We start from the raw sequence: 17,659 nt of genomic DNA, 5'->3' as shown, positions 1-17,659 counted from the left end.
GGCACAGTGCCTCGCTGCGATTGGTGTAGGCACTGTGAAGGTAGGGAAGTTCTCCTGAACTCGGTGCTCCCAGCCTTGGTGCTCCAAGTTCACAAGCTGCAGGTACATAAACGTAAGTACTGCCCCCAGTGGGTCGTGCCTGTAGCTACACTTCTCCTTCCCCAATGTTTTCGTGATAAAATGTCAGCTTTCCTGTGTCCTTCATCCAGCCATCAAGTCCCACAAAGCACCTTGGCGCACTTCCTTGGAGTAAGTACTGGAATGCGTTGTTCATGAAGTCACTGATTTAACAACATGCCCCAGTTCATATTACGCTGTTTGCGAAGTCGCAGATTCACACAGCTTGTGCCTTGCAGTGAATGGTGGCGGTTCGGCATTGATCCCAAGCACTTTGAGAGTCATCCAAGGAGTTTGCCACTGAAAACGTCGAACTTTCTTCAGGAAGGGGACTTTACGGTGTGCGTGGCCCGCACCGATATACAAATCCAGAGACTTTCTATGCAGAAAGAAACAGGTCCACACAGGTCCACAGGTAAACCTTCATTTATTTACAGCAGCTCAGGATCGGCATGACCGGTTTCGGCTGGTATGCCTTTCTCAAATGCCATACTCCCTCACATTTTTTCTGCTGTCCACTTTTAAAAGGCACAGTGCCTCGCAGCGATTGGTGTAGGCACTGTGAAGGTAGGGAAGTTCTCCTGAACTCGGTGCTCCCAGCCTCGGTGCTCCAAGTTCACAAGCTGCAGGTACATAAACGTAAGTACTGCCCCCAGTGGGTCGTGCCTGCAGCTACACTTCTCCTTCCCCGATGTTTTCGTGATAAAATGTCAGCTTTCCTGGGTCCTTCATCCAGCCATCAAGTCCCACAAAGCACCTTGGCGCACTTCCTTGGAGTAAGTACTGGAATGCGTTGTTCGTGAAGTCACTGATTTAACAACATGCGCCAGTTCATATTACGCTGTTTGCGAAGTCGCAGATTCACACAGCTTGTGCCTTGCAGTGAATGGTGGTGGTTCGGCGTTGATCCCAAGCACTTTGAGAGTCATCCAAGGAGTTTGCCACTGAAAACGCCGAACTTTCTTCAGGAAGGGGACTTTACGGTGTGCATGGCCCGCACCGATATACAAATCCAGAGACTTTCTATGCAGAAAGAAACAGGTTCACACAGGTCCACAGGTAAACCTTCATTTATTTACAGCAGCTCAGGATCGGCATGACCGGTTTCGGCTGGTATGCCTTTTTCAAATGCCATACTCCCTCACATTTTTTCTGCTGTCCACTTTTAAAAGGCACAGTGCCTCGCTCCGATTGGTGTAGGCACTGTGAAGGTAGGGAAGTTCTCCTGAACTCGGTGCTCCCAGCCTCGGTGCTCCAAGTTCACAAGCTGCAGGTACATAAACGTAAGTACTGCCCCCAGTGGGTCGTGCCTGCAGCTACACTCTCCTTCCCCGATGTTTTCGAGATAAAATGTCAGCTTTCCTGGGTCCTTCATCCAGCCATCAAGTCCCACAAAGCACCTTGGCGCACTTCCTTGGAGTAAGTACTGGAATGCGTTGTTCGTGAAGTCACTGATTTAACAACATGCGCCAGTTCATATTACGCTGTTTGCGAAGTCGCAGATTCACACAGCTTGTGCCTTGCAGTGAATGGTGGCGGTTCAGCGTTGATCCCAAGCACTTTGAGAGTCATCCAAGGAGTTTGCCACTGAAAACGCCGAACTTTCTTCAGGAAGTGGACTTTACGGTGTGCGTGGCCCACACCGATATACAAATCCAGAGACTTTTTATGCAGAAAGAAACAGGTCCACACAGGTCCACAGGTAAACCTTCATTTATTTACAGCAGCTCAGGATCGGCATGACCGGTTTCGGCTGGTATGCCTTTTTCAAATGCCATACTCCCTCACATTTTTTCTGCTGTCCACTTTTAGAAGGCACAGTGCCTCGCTGCGATTGGTGTAGGCATTGTGAAGGTAGGGAAGTTCTCCTGAACTCGGTGCTCCCAGCCTCGGTGCTCCAAGTTCACAAGCTGCAGGTACATAAACGTAAGTACTGCCCCAGTCGGTCGTGCCTGCAGCTACACTTCTCCTTCCCCAATGTTTTCGTGATAAAATGTGAGCTTTCCTGTGTCCTTCATCCAGCCATCAAGTCCCACAAAGCACCTTGGCGCACTTCCTTGGAGTAAGTACTGGAATGCGTTGTTCATGAAGTCACTGATTTAACAACATGCGCCAGTTCATATTACGCTGTTTGCGAAGTCGCAGATTCACACAGCTTGTGCCTTGCAGTGAATGGTGGCGGTTCGGCGTTGATCCCAAGCACTTTGAGAGTCATCCAAGGAGTTTGCCACTGAAAACGCCGAACTTTCTTCAGGAAGGGGACTTTACGGTGTGCGTGGCCCGCACCGATATACAAATCCAGAGACTTTCTATGCAGAAAGAAACAGGTCCACACAGGTCCACAGGTAAACCTTCATTTATTTACAGCAGCTCAGGATCGGCATGACCGGTTTCGGCTGGTATGCCATTTTCAAATGCCATACTCCCTCACATTTTTTCTGCTGTCCACTTTTAAAAGGCACAGTGCCTCGCTGCGATTGGTGTAGGCACTGTGAAGGTAGGGAAGTTCTCCTGAACTCGGTGCTCCCAGCCTCGGTGCTCCAAGTTCACAAGCTGCAGGTACATCAACGTAAGTACTGCCCCCAGTGGGTCGTGCCTGCAGCTACACTTCTCCTTCCCCGATGTTTTCGTGATAAAATGTCAGCTTTCCTGGGTCCTTCATCCAGCCATCAAGTCCCACAAAGCACCTTGGCGCACTTCCTTGGAGTAAGTACTGGAATGCGTTGTTCATGAAGTCACTGATTTAACAACATGCGCCAGTTCATATTACGCTGTTTGCGAAGTCGCAGATTCACACAGCTTGTGCCTTGCAGTGAATGGTGGCGGTTCGGCGTTGATCCCAAGCACTTTGAGAGTCATCCAAGGAGTTTGCCACTGAAAACGCCGAACTTTCTTCAGGAAGGGGACTTTACGGTGTGCGTGGCCCGCACCGATATACAAATCCAGAGACTTTCTATGCAGAAAGAAACAGGTCCACACAGGTCCACAGGTAAACCTTCATTTATTTACAGCAGCTCAGGATCGGCATGACCGGTTTCGGCTGGTATGCCTTTTTCAAAGGCCATACTCCCTCACATTTTTTCTGCCGTCCACTTTTAAAAGGCACAGTGCCTCGCTGTGATTGGTGTAGGCACTGTGAAGGTAGGGAAGTTCTCCTGAACTCGGTGCTCCCAGCCTCGGTGCTCCAAGTTCACAAGCTGCAGGTACATAAACGTAAGTACTGCCCCCAGTGGGTCGTGCCTGCAGCTACACTTCTCCTTCCCCGATGTTTTCGTGATCAAATGTCAGCTTTCCTGGGTCCTTCATCCAGCCATCAAGTCCCACAAAGCACCTTGGCGCACTTCCTTGGAGTAAGTACTGGAATGCATTGTTCGTGAAGTCACTGATTTAACAACATGCGCCAGTTCATACTACGCTGTTTGTGAAGTCGCAGATTCACACAGCTTGTGCCTTGCAGTGAATAGTGGCGGTTCAGCGTTGATCCCAAGCACTTTGAGAGTCATCCAAGGAGTTTGCCACTGAAAACGCCGAACTTTCTTCAGGAAGGGGACTTTACGGTGTGCATGGCCCGCACCGATATACAAATCCAGAGACTTTCTATGCAGAAAGAAACAGGTCCACACAGGTCCACAGGTAAACCTTCATTTATTTACAGCAGCTCAGGATCGGAATGACCGGTTTCGGCTGGTATACCTTTTTCAAATGCCATACTCCCTCACATTTTTTCTGCTGTCCACTTTTAAAAGGCACAGTGCCTCGCTGCGATTGGTGTAGGCACTGTGAAGGTAGGGAAGTTCTCCTGAACTCGGTGCTCCCAGCCTCGGTGCTCCAAGTTCACAAGCTGCAGGTACATAAACGTAAGTACTGCCCCCAGTGGGTCGTGCCTGCAGCTACACTTCTCCTTCCCCGATGTTTTCGTGATAAAATGTCAGCTTTCCTGGGTCCTTCATCCAGCCATCAAGTCCCACAAAGCACCTTGGCGCACTTCCTTGGAGTAAGATCTGGAATGCGTTGTTCGTGAAGTCACTGATTTAACAACATGTGCCAGTTAATATTACGCTGTTCGCGAAGTCGCAGATTCACACAGCTTGTGCCTTGCAGTGAATGGTGGCGGTTCTGCGTTGATCCCAAGCACTTTGAGAGTCATCCAGGAGTTTGCCACTGAAAACGCCGAACTTTCTTCAGGAAGGGGACTTTACGGTGTGAGTGGCCCGCACCGATATACAAATCCAGAGACTTTCTATGCAGAAAGAAACAGGTCCACACAGGTCCACAGGTAAACCTTCATTTATTTACAGCAGCTCAGGATCGGCATGACCGGTTTCGGCTGGTATGCCTTTTTCAAATGCCATACTCCCTCACATTTTTCTGCTGTCCACTTTTAAAAGGCACAGTGCCTCGCTGCGATTGGTGTAGGCACTGTGAAGGTAGGGAAGTTCTCCTGAACTCGGTGCTCCCAGCCTCGGTGCTCCAAGTTCACAAGCTGCAGGTACATAAACGTAAGTACTGCCCCCAGTGGGTCGTGCCTGCAGCTACACTTCTCCTTCCTGATGTTTTCGTGATAAAATGTCAGCTTTCCTGGGTCCTTCATGCAGCCATCAAGTCCCACAAAGCACCTTGGCGCACTTCCTTGGAGTAAGTACTGGAATGCGTTGTTCGTGAAGTCACTGATTTAACAACATGCGCCAGTTCATATTACGCTGTTTGCAAAGTCACAGATTCACACAGCTTGTGCCTTGCAGTGAATGGTGGCGGTTCGGCGTTGATCCCAAGCACTTTGAGAGTCATCCAAGGAGTTTGCCACTGAAAACGCCGAACTTTCTTCAGGAAGGGGACTTTACGGTGTGCGTGGCCCACACCGATATACAAATCCAGAGACTTTTTATGCAGAAAGAAACAGGTCCACACAGGTCCACAGGTAAACCTTCATTTATTTACAGCAGCTCAGGATCGGCATGACCGGTTTCGGCTGGTATGCCTTTTTCAAATGCCATACTCCCTCACATTTTTTCTGCTGTCCACTTTTAAAAGGCACAGTGCCTCGCTGCGATTGGTGTAGGCACTGTGAAGGTAGGGAAGTTCTCCTGAACTCGGTGCTCCCAGCCTCGGTGCTCCAAGTTCACAAGCTGCAGGTACATAAACGTAAGTACTGCCCCCAGTGGGTCGTGCCTGCAGCTACACTCTCCTTCCCCGATGTTTTTGAGATAAAATGTCAGCTTTCCTGGGTCCTTCATCCAGCCATCAAGTCCCACAAAGCACCTTGGCGCACTTCCTTGGAGTAAGTACTGGAACGCGTTGTTCGTGAAGTCACTGATTTAACAACATGCGCCAGTTCATATTACGCTGTTTGCGAAGTCGCAGATTCACACAGCTTGTGCCTTGCAGTGAATGGTGGCGGTTCGGCGTTGATCCCAAGCACTTTGAGAGTCATCCAAGGAGTTTGCCACTGAAAACGCCGAACTTTCTTCAGGAAGGGGACTTTACGGTGTGCGTGGCCCACACCGATATACAAATCCAGAGACTTTTTATGCAGAAAGAAACAGGTCCACACAGGTCCACAGGTAAACCTTCATTTATTTACAGCAGCTCAGGATCGGCATGACCGGTTTCGGCTGGTATGCCTTTTTCAAATGCCATACTCCCTCACATTTTTTCTGCTGTCCACTTTTAAAAGGCACAGTGCCTTGTTGCGATTGGTGTAGGCACTGTGAAGGTAGGGAAGTCCTCCTGAACTCAGTGCTCCCAGCCTCGGTGCTCCAAGTTCACAAGCTGCAGGTACATGAACGTAAGTACTGCCCCCAGTGGGTCGTGCCTGCAGCTACACTTCTCCTTCCCCGATGTTTTCGTGATAAAATGTCAGCTTTCCTGGGTCCTTCATGCAGCCATCAAGTCCCACAAAGCACCTTGGCGCACTTCCTTGGAGTAAGTACTGGAATGCGTTGTTCGTGAAGTCACTGATTTAACAACATGCGCCAGTTCATATTACGCTGTTTGCAAAGTCACAGATTCACACAGCTTGTGCCTTGCAGTGAATGGTGGCGGTTCGGCGTTGATCCCAAGCACTTTGAGAGTCATCCAAGGAGTTTGCCACTGAAAACGCCGAACTTTCTTCAGGAAGGGGACTTTACGGTGTGAGTGGCCCGCACCGATATACAAATCCAGAGACTTTCTATGCAGAAAGAAACAGGTCCACACAGGTCCACAGGTAAACCTTCATTTATTTACAGCAGCTCAGGATCGGCATGACCGGTTTCGGCTGGTATGCCTTTTTCAAATGCCATACTCCCTCACATTTTTCTGCTGTCCACTTTTAAAAGGCACAGTGCCTCGCTGCGATTGGTGTAGGCACTGTGAAGGTAGGGAAGTTCTCCTGAACTCGGTGCTCCCAGCCTCGGTGCTCCAAGTTCACAAGCTGCAGGTACATAAACGTAAGTACTGCCCCCAGTGGGTCGTGCCTGCAGCTACACTTCTCCTTCCTGATGTTTTCGTGATAAAATGTCAGCTTTCCTGGGTCCTTCATCCAGCCATCAAGTCCCACAAAGCACCTTGGCGCACTTCCTTGGAGTAAGTACTGGAATGCGTTGTTCATGAAGTCACTGATTTAACAACATGCGCCAGTTCATATTACGCTGTTTGCGAAGTCGCAGATTCACACAGCTTGTGCCTTGCAGTGAATGGTGGCGGTTCGGCGTTGATCCCAAGCACTTTGAGAGTCATCCAAGGAGTTTGCCACGGAAAACGCCGAACTTTCTTCAGGAAGGGGACTTTACGGTGTGCGTGGCCCGCACCGATATACAAATCCAGAGACTTTCTATGCAGAAAGAAACAGGTCCACACAGGTCCACAGGTAAACATTCATTTATTTACAGCAGCTCAGGATCGGCATGACCGGTTTCGGCTGGTATGCCTTTTTCAAATGCCATACTCCCTCACATTTTTTCTGCTGTCCACTTTTAAAAGGCACAGTGCCTCGCTGCGATTGGTGTAGGCACTGTGAAGGTAGGGAAGTTCTCCTGAACTCGGTGCTCCCAGCCTCGGTGCTCCAAGTTCACAAGCTGCAGGTACATAAACGTAAGTACTGCCCCCAGTGGGTCGTGCCTGCAGCTACACTTCTCCTTCCCCAATGTTTTAGTGATAAAATGTCAGCTTTCCTGTTTCCTTCATCCAGCCATCAAGTCCCACAAAGCACCTTGGCGCACTTCCTTGGAGTAAGTACTGGAATGCGTTGTTCATGAAGTCACTGATTTAACAACATGCGCCAGTTCATATTACGCTGTTTGCGAAGTCGCAGATTCACACAGCTTGTGCCTTGCAGTGAATGGTGGCGGTTCGGCGTTGATCCCAAGCACTTTGAGAGTCATCCAAGGAGTTTGCCACTGAAAACGCCGAACTTTCTTCAGGAAGGGGACTTTACGGTGTGCGTGGCCCGCACCGATATACAAATCCAGAGACTTTCTATGCAGAAAGAAACAGGTCCACACAGGTCCACAGGTAAACCTTCATTTATTTACAGCAGCTCAGGATCGGCATGACCGGTTTCGGCTGGTATGCCTTTTTCAAATGCCATACTCCCTCACATTTTTTCTGCTGTCCACTTTTAAAAGGCACAGTGCCTCGCTGCGATTGGTGTAGGCACTGTGAAGGTAGGGAAGTTCTCCTGAACTCGGTGCTCCCAGCCTCGGTGCTCCAAGTTCACAAGCTGCAGGTACATAAATGTAAGTACTGCCCCCAGTGGGTCGTGCCTGCAGCTACACTCTCCTTCCCCGATGTTTTCGAGATAAAATGTCAGCTTTCCTGGGTCCTTCATCCAGCCATCAAGTCCCACAAAGCACCTTGGCGCACTTCCTTGGAGTAAGTACTGGAATGCGTTTTTCGTGAAGTCACTGATTTAACAACATGCGCCAGTTCATATTACGCTGTTTGCGAAGTCGCAGATTCACACAGCTTGTGCCTTGCAGTGAATGGTGGCGGTTCGGCGTTGATCCCAAGCACTTTGAGAGTCATCCAAGGAGTTTGCCACTGAAAACGCCGAACTTTCTTCAGGAAGGGGACTTTACGGTGTGCGTGGCCCGCACCGATATACAATTCCAGAGACTTTCTATGCAGAAAGAAACAGGTCCACACAGGTCCACAGGTAAACCTTCATTTATTTACAGCAGCTCAGGATCAGCATGACCGGTTTCGGGTGGTATGCCTTTTTCAAATGCCATACTCCCTCACATTTTTTCTGCTGGCCACTTTTAGAAGGCACAGTGCCTCGCTGCGATTGGTGTAGGCACTGTGAAGGTAGGGAAGTTCTCCTGAACTCGGTGCTCCCAGCCTCGGTGCTCCAAGTTCACAAGCTGCAGGTACATAAATGTAAGTACTGCCCCCAGTGGGTCGTGCCTGCAGCTACACTTCTCCTCCCCCGATGTTTTTGTGATCAAAGGTCAGCTTTCCTGGGTCCTTCATCCAGCCATCAAGTCCCACAAAGCACCTTGGCGCACTTCCTTGGAGTAAGTACTGGAATGCGTTGTCCGTGAAGTCACTGATTTAACAACATGCGCCAGTTCATATTACGCTGTTTGTGAAGTCGCAGATTTACATAGCTTGTGCCTTGCAGTGAATGGTGGCGGTTCAGCGTTGATCCCAAGCACTTTGAGAGTCATCCAAGGAGTTTGCCACTGAAAACGCCGAACTTTCTTCAGGAAGGGGACTTTACGGTGTGCGTGGCCCGCACCGATATACAAATCCAGAGACTTTCTATGCAGAAAGAAACAGGTCCACACAGGTCCACAGGTAAACCTTCATTTATTTACAGCAGCTCAGGATCGGCATGACCGGTTTCGGCTGGTATGCCTTTTTCAAATGCCATACTTCCTCACATTTTTTCTGCTGTCCACTTTTAAAAGGCACAGTGCCTCGCTGCGATTGGTGTAGGCACTGTGAAGGTAGGGAAGTTCTCCTGAACTCGGTGCTCCCAGCCTCGGTGCTCCAAGTTCACAAGCTGCAGGTACATAAACGTAAGTACTGCCCCCAGTGGGTCGTGCCTGCAGCTACACTTCTCCTTCCTGATGTTTTCGTGATAAAATGTCAGCTTTCCTGGGTCCTTCATCCAGCCATCAAGTCCTACAAAGCACCTTGGCGCTCTTCCTTGGAGTAAGTACTGGAATGCGTTGTTCGTGAAGTCACTGATTTAACAACATGCGCCAGTTCATATTACGCTGTTTGCAAAGTCACAGATTCACACAGCTTGTGCCTTGCAGTGAATGGTGGCGGTTCGGCGTTGATCCCAAGCACTTTGAGAGTCATCCAAGGAGTTTGCCACTGAAAACGCCGAACTTTCTTCAGGAAGGGGACTTTACGGTGTGCGTGGCCCACACCGATATACAAATCCAGATACTTTTTATGCAGAAAGAAACAGGTCCACACAGGTCCACAGGTAAACCTTCATTTATTTACAGCAGCTCAAGGATCGGCATGACCGGTTTCGGCTGGTATGCCTTTTTCAAAGGCCATACTCCCTCACATTTTTTCTGCCGTCCACTTTTAAAAGGCACAGTGCCTTGCTGCGATTGGTGTAGGCACTGTGAAGGTAGGGAAGTTCTCCTGAACTCGGTGCTCCCAGCCTCGGTGCTCCAAGTTCACAAGCTGCAGGTACATAAACGTAAGTACTGCCCCCAGTGGGTCGTGCCTGCAGCTACACTTCTCCTTCCCCGATGTTTTCGTGATCAAATGTCAGCTTTCCTGGGTCCTTCATCCAGCCATCAACTCCCACAAAGCACCTTGGCGCACTTCCTTGGAGTAAGTACTGGAATGCGTTGTTCGTGAAGTCACTGATTTAACAACATGCGCCAGTTCATACTACGCTGTTTGTGAAGTCGCAGATTCACACAGCTTGTGCCTTGCAGTGAATGGTGGCGGTTCGGCGTTGATCCCAAGCACTTTGAGAGTCATCCAAGGAGTTTGCCACTGAAAACGCCGAACTTTCTTCAGGAAGGGGACTTTACGGTGTGCGTGGCCCGCACCGATATACAAATCCAGAGACTTTCTATGCAGAAAGAAACAGGTCCACACAGGTCCACAGGTAAACCTTCATTTATTTACAGCAGCTCAGGATCGGAATGACCGGTTTCGGCTGGTATGCCTTTTTCAAATGCCATACTCCCTCACATTTTTTCTGCTGTCCACTTTTAAAAGGCACAGTGCCTCGCTGCGATTGGTGTAGGCACTGTGAAGGTAGGGAAGTTCTCCTGAACTCGGTGCTCCCAGCCTCGGTGCTCCAAGTTCACAAGCTGCAGGTACATAAACGTAAGTACTGCCCCCAGTGGGTCGTGCCTGCAGCTACACTTCTCCTTCCCCGATGTTTTCGTGATAAAATGTCAGCTTTCCTGGGTCCTTCATCCAGCCATCAAGTCCCACAAAGCACCTTGGCGCACTTCCTTGGAGTAAGATCTGGAATGCGTTGTTCGTGAGGTCACTGATTTACCAACATGTGCCAGTTAATATTACGCTGTTCGCGAAGTCGCAGATTCACACAGCTTGTGCCTTGCAGTGAATGGTGGCGGTTCGGCGTTGATCCCAAGCACTTTGAGAGTCATCCAGGAGTTTGCCACTGAAAACGCCGAACTTTCTTCAGGAAGGGGACTTTACGGTGTGAGTGGCCCGCACCGATATACAAATCCAGAGACTTTCTATGCAGAAAGAAACAGGTCCACACAGGTCCACAGGTAAACCTTCATTTATTTACAGCAGCTCAGGATCGGCATGACCGGTTTCGGCTGGTATGCCTTTTTCAAATGCCATACTCCCTCACATTTTTTCTGCTGTCCCCTTTTAAAAGGCACAGTGCCTCGCTGTGGTTGGTGTAGGCACTGTGAAGGTAGGGAAGTTCTCCTGAACTCGGTGCTCCCAGCCTCGGTGCTCCAAGTTCACAAGCTGCAGGTACATAAACGTAAGTACTGCCCCCAGTGGGTCGTGCCTGCAGCTACACTTCTCCTTCCCCGATGTTTTTGTGATAAAATGTCAGCTTTCCTGGGTCCTTCATCCAGCCATCAAGTCCCACAAAGCACCTTGGCGCACTTCCTTGGAGTAAGTACTGGAATGCGTTTTTCGTGAAGTCACTGATTTAACAACATGCGCCAGTTCATATTACGCTGTTTGCGAAGTCGCAGATTCACACAGCTTGTGCCTTGCAGTGAATGGTGGCGGTTCGGCGTTGATCCCAAGCACTTTGAGAGTCATCCAAGGAGTTTGCCACTGAAAACGCCGAACTTTCTTCAGGAAGGGGACTTTACGGTGTGCGTGGCCCGCACCGATATACAATTCCAGAGACTTTCTATGCAGAAAGAAACAGGTCCACACAGGTCCACAGGTAAACCTTCATTTATTTACAGCAGCTCAGGATCAGCATGACCGGTTTCGGGTGGTATGCCTTTTTCAAATGCCATACTCCCTCACATTTTTTCTGCTGTCCACTTTTAGAAGGCACAGTGCCTCGCTGCGATTGGTGTAGGCTCTGTGAAGGTAGGGAAGTTCTCCTGAACTCGGTGCTCCCAGCCTCGGTGCTCCAAGTTCACAAGCTGCAGGTACATAAACGTAAGTACTGCCCCCAGTGGGTCGTGCCTGCAGCTACACTTCTCCTCCCCCGATGTTTTCTTGATCAAATGTCAGCTTTCCTGGGTCCTTCATCCAGCCATCAAGTCCCACAAAGCACCTTGGCGCACTTCCTTGGAGTAAGTACTGGAAAGCGTTGTCCGTGAAGTCACTGATTTAACAACATGCGCCAGTTCATATTACGCTGTTTGTGAAGTCGCAGATTCACACAGCTTGTGCCTTGCAGTGAATGGTGGCGGTTCGGCGTTGATCCCAAGCACTTTGAGAGTCATCCAAGGAGTTTGCCACTGAAAACGCCGAACTTTCTTCAGGAAGGGGACTTTACGGTGTGCGTGGCCCGCACCGATTTTCAAATCCAGAGACTTTCTATGCAGAAAGAAACAGGTCCACACAGGTCCACAGGTAAACCTTCATTTATTTACAGCAGCTCAGGATCGGCATGACCGGTTTCGGCTGGTATGCCTTTTTCAAATGCCATACTCCCTCACATTTTTCTGCTGTCCACTTTTAAAAGGCACAGTGCCTCCCTGCGATTGGTGTAGGCACTGTGAAGGTAGGGAAGTTCTCCTGAACTCGGTGCTCCCAGCCTCGGTGCTCCAAGTTCACAAGCTGCAGGTACATAAACGTAAGTACTGCCCCCAGTGGGTCGTGCCTGCAGCTACACTTCTCCTTCCTGATGTTTTCGTGGTAAAATGTCAGCTTTCCTGGGTCCTTCATCCAGCCATCAAGTCCCACAAAGCACCTTGGCGCACTTCCTTGGAGTAAGTACTGGAATGCGTTTTTCGTGAAGTCACTGATTTAACAACATGCGCCAGTTCATATTACGCTGTTTGCGAAGTCGCAGATTCACACAGCTTGTGCCTTGCAGTGAATGGTGGCGGTTCGGCGTTGATCCCAAGCACTTTGAGAGTCATCCAAGGAGTTTGCCACTGAAAACGCCGAACTTTCTTCAGGAAGGGGACTTTACGGTGTGCGTGGCCCGCACCGATATACAATTCCAGAGACTTTCTATGCAGAAAGAAACAGGTCCACACAGGTCCACAGGTAAACCTTCATTTATTTACAGCAGCTCAGGATCAGCATGACCGGTTTCGGGTGGTATGCCTTTTTCAAATGCCATACTCCCTCACATTTTTTCTGCTGTCCACTTTTAAAAGGCACAGTGCCTCGCTGCGATTGGTGTAGGCACTGTGAAGGTAGGGAAGTTCTCCTGAACTCGGTGCTCCCAGCCTCGGTGCTCCAAGTTCACAAGCTGCAGGTACATAAACGTAAGTACTGCCCCCAGTGGGTCGTGCCTGCAGCTACACTTCTCCTTCCTGATGTTTTCGTGATAAAATGTCAGCTTTCCTGGGTCCTTCATCCAGCCATCAAGTCCCACAAAGCACCTTGGCGCACTTCCTTGGAGTAAGTACTCGAATGCGTTGTTCGTGAAGTCACTGATTTAACAACATGCGCCAGTTCATATTACGCTGTTTGCAAAGTCACAGATTCACACAGCTTGTGCCTTGCAGTGAATGGTGGCGGTTCGGCGTTGATCCCAAGCACTTTGAGAGTCATCCAAGGAGTTTGCCACTGAAAACGCCGAACTTTCTTCAGGAAGGGGACTTTACGGTGTGCGTGGCCCACACCGATATACAAATCCAGAGACTTTTTATGCAGAAAGAAACAGGTCCACACAGGTCCACAGGTAAACCTTCATTTATTTACAGCAGCTCAAGGATCGGCATGACCGGTTTCGGCTGGTATGCCTTTTTCAAAGGCCATACTCCCTCACATTTTTTCTGCCGTCCACTTTTAAAAAGCACAGTGCCTTGCTGCGATTGGTGTAGGCACTGTGAAGGTAGGGAAGTTCTCCTGAACTCGGTGCTCCCAGCCTCGGTGCTCCAAGTTCACAAGCTGCAGGTACATAAACGTAAGTACTGCCCCCAGTGGGTCGTGCCTGCAGCTACACTTCTCCTTCCCCGATGTTTTCGTGATCAAATGTCAGCTTTCCTGGGTCCTTCATCCAGCCATCAAGTCCCACAAAGCACCTTGGCGCACTTCCTTGGAGTAAGTACTGGAATGCGTTGTTCGTAAAGTCACTGATTTAACAACATGCGCCAGTTCATACTACGCTGTTTGTGAAGTCGCAGATTCACACAGCTTGTGCCTTGCAGTGAATGGTGGCGGTTCGGCGTTGATCCCAAGCACTTTGAGAGTCATCCAAGGAGTTTGCCACTGAAAACGCCGAACTTTCTTCAGGAAGGGGACTTTACGGTGTGCGTGGCCCGCACCGATATACAAATCCAGAGACTTTCTATGCAGAAAGAAACAGGTCCACACAGGTCCACAGGTAAACCTTCATTTATTTACAGCAGCTCAGGATCGGAATGACCGGTTTCGGCTGGTATGCCTTTTTCAAATGCCATACTCCCTCACATTTTTTCTGCTGTCCACTTTTAAAAGGCACAGTGCCTCGCTGCGATTGGTGTAGGCACTGTGAAGGTAGGGAAGTTCTCCTGAACTCGGTGCTCCCAGCCTCGGTGCTCCAAGTTCACAAGCTGCAGGTACATAAACGTAAGTACTGCCCCCAGTGGGTCGTGCCTGCAGCTACACTTCTCCTTCCCCGATGTTTTCGTGATAAAATGTCAGCTTTCCTGGGTCCTTCATCCAGCCATCCAGTCCCACAAAGCACCTTGGCGCACTTCCTTGGAGTAAGATCTGGAATGCGTTGTTCGTGAAGTCACTGATTTAACAACATGTGCCAGTTAATATTACGCTGTTCGCGAAGTCGCAGATTCACACAGCTTGTGCCTTGCAGTGAATGGTGGCGGTTCGGCGTTGATCCCAAGCACTTTGAGAGTCATCCAGGAGTTTGCCACTGAAAACGCCGAACTTTCTTCAGGAAGGGGACTTTACGGTGTGAGTGGCCCGCACCGATATACAAATCCAGAGACTTTCTATGCAGAAAGAAACAGGTCCACACAGGTCCACAGGTAAACCTTCATTTATTTACAGCAGCTCAGGATCGGCATGACCGGTTTCGGCTGGTATGCCTTTTTCAAATGCCATACTCCCTCACATTTTTTCTGCTGTCCCCTTTTAAAAGGCACAGTGCCTCGCTGTGGTTGGTGTAGGCACTGTGAAGGTAGGGAAGTTCTCCTGAACTCGGTGCTCCCAGCCTCGGTGCTCCAAGTTCACAAGCTGCAGGTACATAAACGTAAGTACTGCCCCCAGTGGGTCGTGCCTGCAGCTACACTTCTCCTTCCCCGATGTTTTTGTGATGAAATGTCAGCTTTCCTGGGTCCTTCATCCAGCCATCAAGTCCCACAAAGCACCTTGGCGCACTTCCTTGGAGTAAGTACTGGAATGCGTTTTTCGTGAAGTCACTGATTTAACAACATGCGCCAGTTCATATTACGCTGTTTGCGAAGTCGCAGATTCACACAGCTTGTGCCTTGCAGTGAATGGTGGCGGTTCGGCGTTGATCCCAAGCACTTTGAGAGTCATCCAAGGAGTTTGCCACTGAAAACGCCGAACTGTCTTCAGGAAGGGGACTTTACGGTGTGCGTGGCCCACACCGATATACAAATCCAGAGACTTTTTATGCAGAAAGAAACAGGTCCACACAGGTCCACAGGTAAACCTTCATTTATTTACAGCAGCTCAAGGATCGGCATGACCGGTTTCGGCTGGTATGCCTTTTTCAAAGGCCATACTCCCTCACATTTTTTCTGCCGTCCACTTTTAAAAGGCACAGTGCCTTGCTGCGATTGGTGTAGGCACTGTGAAAGTAGGGAAGTTCTCCTGAACTCGGTGCTCCCAGCCTCGGTGCTCCAAGTTCACAAGCTGCAGGTACATAAACGTAAGTACTGCCCCCAGTGGGTCGTGCCTGCAGCTACACTTCTCCTTTCCCGATGTTTTCGTGATCAAATGTCAGCTTTCCTGGGTCCTTCATCCAGCCATCAAGTCCCACAAAGCACCTTGGCGCACTTCCTTGGAGTAAGTACTGGAATGCGTTGTTCGTGAAGTCACTGATTTAACAACATGCGCCAGTTCATACTACGCTGTTTGTGAAGTCGCAGATTCACACAGCTTGTGCCTTGCAGTGAATGGTGGCGGTTCGGCGTTGATCCCAAGCACTTTGAGAGTCATCCAAGGAGTTTGCCACTGAAAACGCCGAACTTTCTTCAGGAAGGGGACTTTACGGTGTGCGTGGCCCACACCGATATACAAATCCAGAGACTTTTTATGCAGAAAGAAACAGGTCCACACAGGTCCACAGGTAAACCTTCATTTATTTACAGCAGCTCAAGGATCGGCATGACCGGTTTCGGCTGGTATGCCTTTTTCAAAGGCCATACTCCCTCACATTTTTTCTGCCGTCCACTTTTAAAAGGCACAGTGCCTTGCTGCGATTGGTGTAGGCACTGTGAAGGTAGGGAAGTTCTCCTGAACTCGGTGCTCCCAGCCTCGGTGCTCCAAGTTCACAAGCTGCAGGTACATAAACGTAAGTACTGCCCCCAGTGGGTCGTGCCTGCAGCTACACTTCTCCTTCCCCGATGTTTTCGTGATCAAATGTCAGCTTTCCTGGGTCCTTCATCCAGCCATCAAGTCCCACAAAGCACCTTGGCGCACTTCCTTGGAGTAAGTACTGGAATGCGTTGTTCGTGAAGTCACTGATTTAACAACATGCGCCAGTTCATACTACGCTGTTTGTGAAGTCGCAGATTCACACAGCTTGTGCCTTGCAGTGAATGGTGGCGGTTCGGCGTTGATCCCAAGCACTTTGAGAGTCATCCAAGGAGTTTGCCACTGAAAACGTCGAACTTTCTTCAGGAAGGGGACTTTACGGTGTGCGTGGCCCGCACCGATATACAATTCCAGAGACTTTCTATGCAGAAAGAAACAGGTCCACACAGGTCCACAGGTAAACCTTCATTTATTTACAGCAGCTCAGGATCAGCATGACCGGTTTCGGGTGGTATGCCTTTTTCAAATGCCATACTCCCTCACATTTTTTCTGCTGTCCACTTTTAGAAGGCACAGTGCCTCGCTGCGATTGGTGTAGGCACTGTGAAGGTAGGGAAGTTCTCCTGAACTCGGTGCTCCCAGCCTCGGTGCTCCAAGTTCACAAGCTGCAGGTACATAAACGTAAGTACTGCCCCCAGTGGGTCGTGCCTGCAGCTACACTCTCCTTCCCCGATGTTTTTGAGATAAAATGTCAGCTTTCCTGGGTCCTTCATCCAGCCATCAAGTCCCACAAAGCACCTTGGCGCACTTCCTTGGAGTAAGTACTGGAACGCGTTGTTCGTGAAGTCACTGATTTAACAACATGCGCCAGTTCATATTACGCTGTTTGCGAAGTCGCAGATTCACACAGCTTGTGCCTTGCAGTGAATGGTGGCGGTTCGGCGTTGATCCCAAGCACTTTGAGAGTCATCCAAGGAGTTTGCCACTGAAAACGCCGAACTTTCTTCAGGAAGGGGACTTTACGGTGTGCGTGGCCCACACCGATATACAAATCCAGAGACTTTTTATGCAGAAAGAAACAGGTCCACACAGGTCCACAGGTAAACCTTCATTTATTTACAGCAGCTCAGGATCGGCATGACCGGTTTCGGCTGGTATGCCTTTTTCAAATGCCATACTCCCTCACATTTTTTCTGCTGTCCACTTTTAAAAGGCACAGTGCCTTGCTGCGATTGGTGTAGGCACTGTGAAGGTAGGGAAGTCCTCCTGAACTCAGTGCTCCCAGCCTCGGTGCTCCAAGTTCACAAGCTGCAGGTACATAAACGTAAGTACTGCCCCCAGTGGGTCGTGCCTGCAGCTACACTTCTCCTTCCCCGATGTTTTCGTGATAAAATGCCAGCTTTCCTGGGTCCTTCATCCAGCCATCAAGTCCCACAAAGCACCTTGGCGCACTTCCTTGGAGTAAGTACTGGAATGCGTTGTTCATGAAGTCACT

Source organism: Lissotriton vulgaris, chromosome 4_1 (genome assembly GCF_964263255.1).
Source record: "Lissotriton vulgaris chromosome 4_1, aLisVul1.2, whole genome shotgun sequence".
In the NCBI taxonomy this organism is placed as follows: domain Eukaryota; kingdom Metazoa; phylum Chordata; class Amphibia; order Caudata; family Salamandridae; genus Lissotriton; species Lissotriton vulgaris.
Note: the sequence above shows the minus strand (reverse complement) of the source record.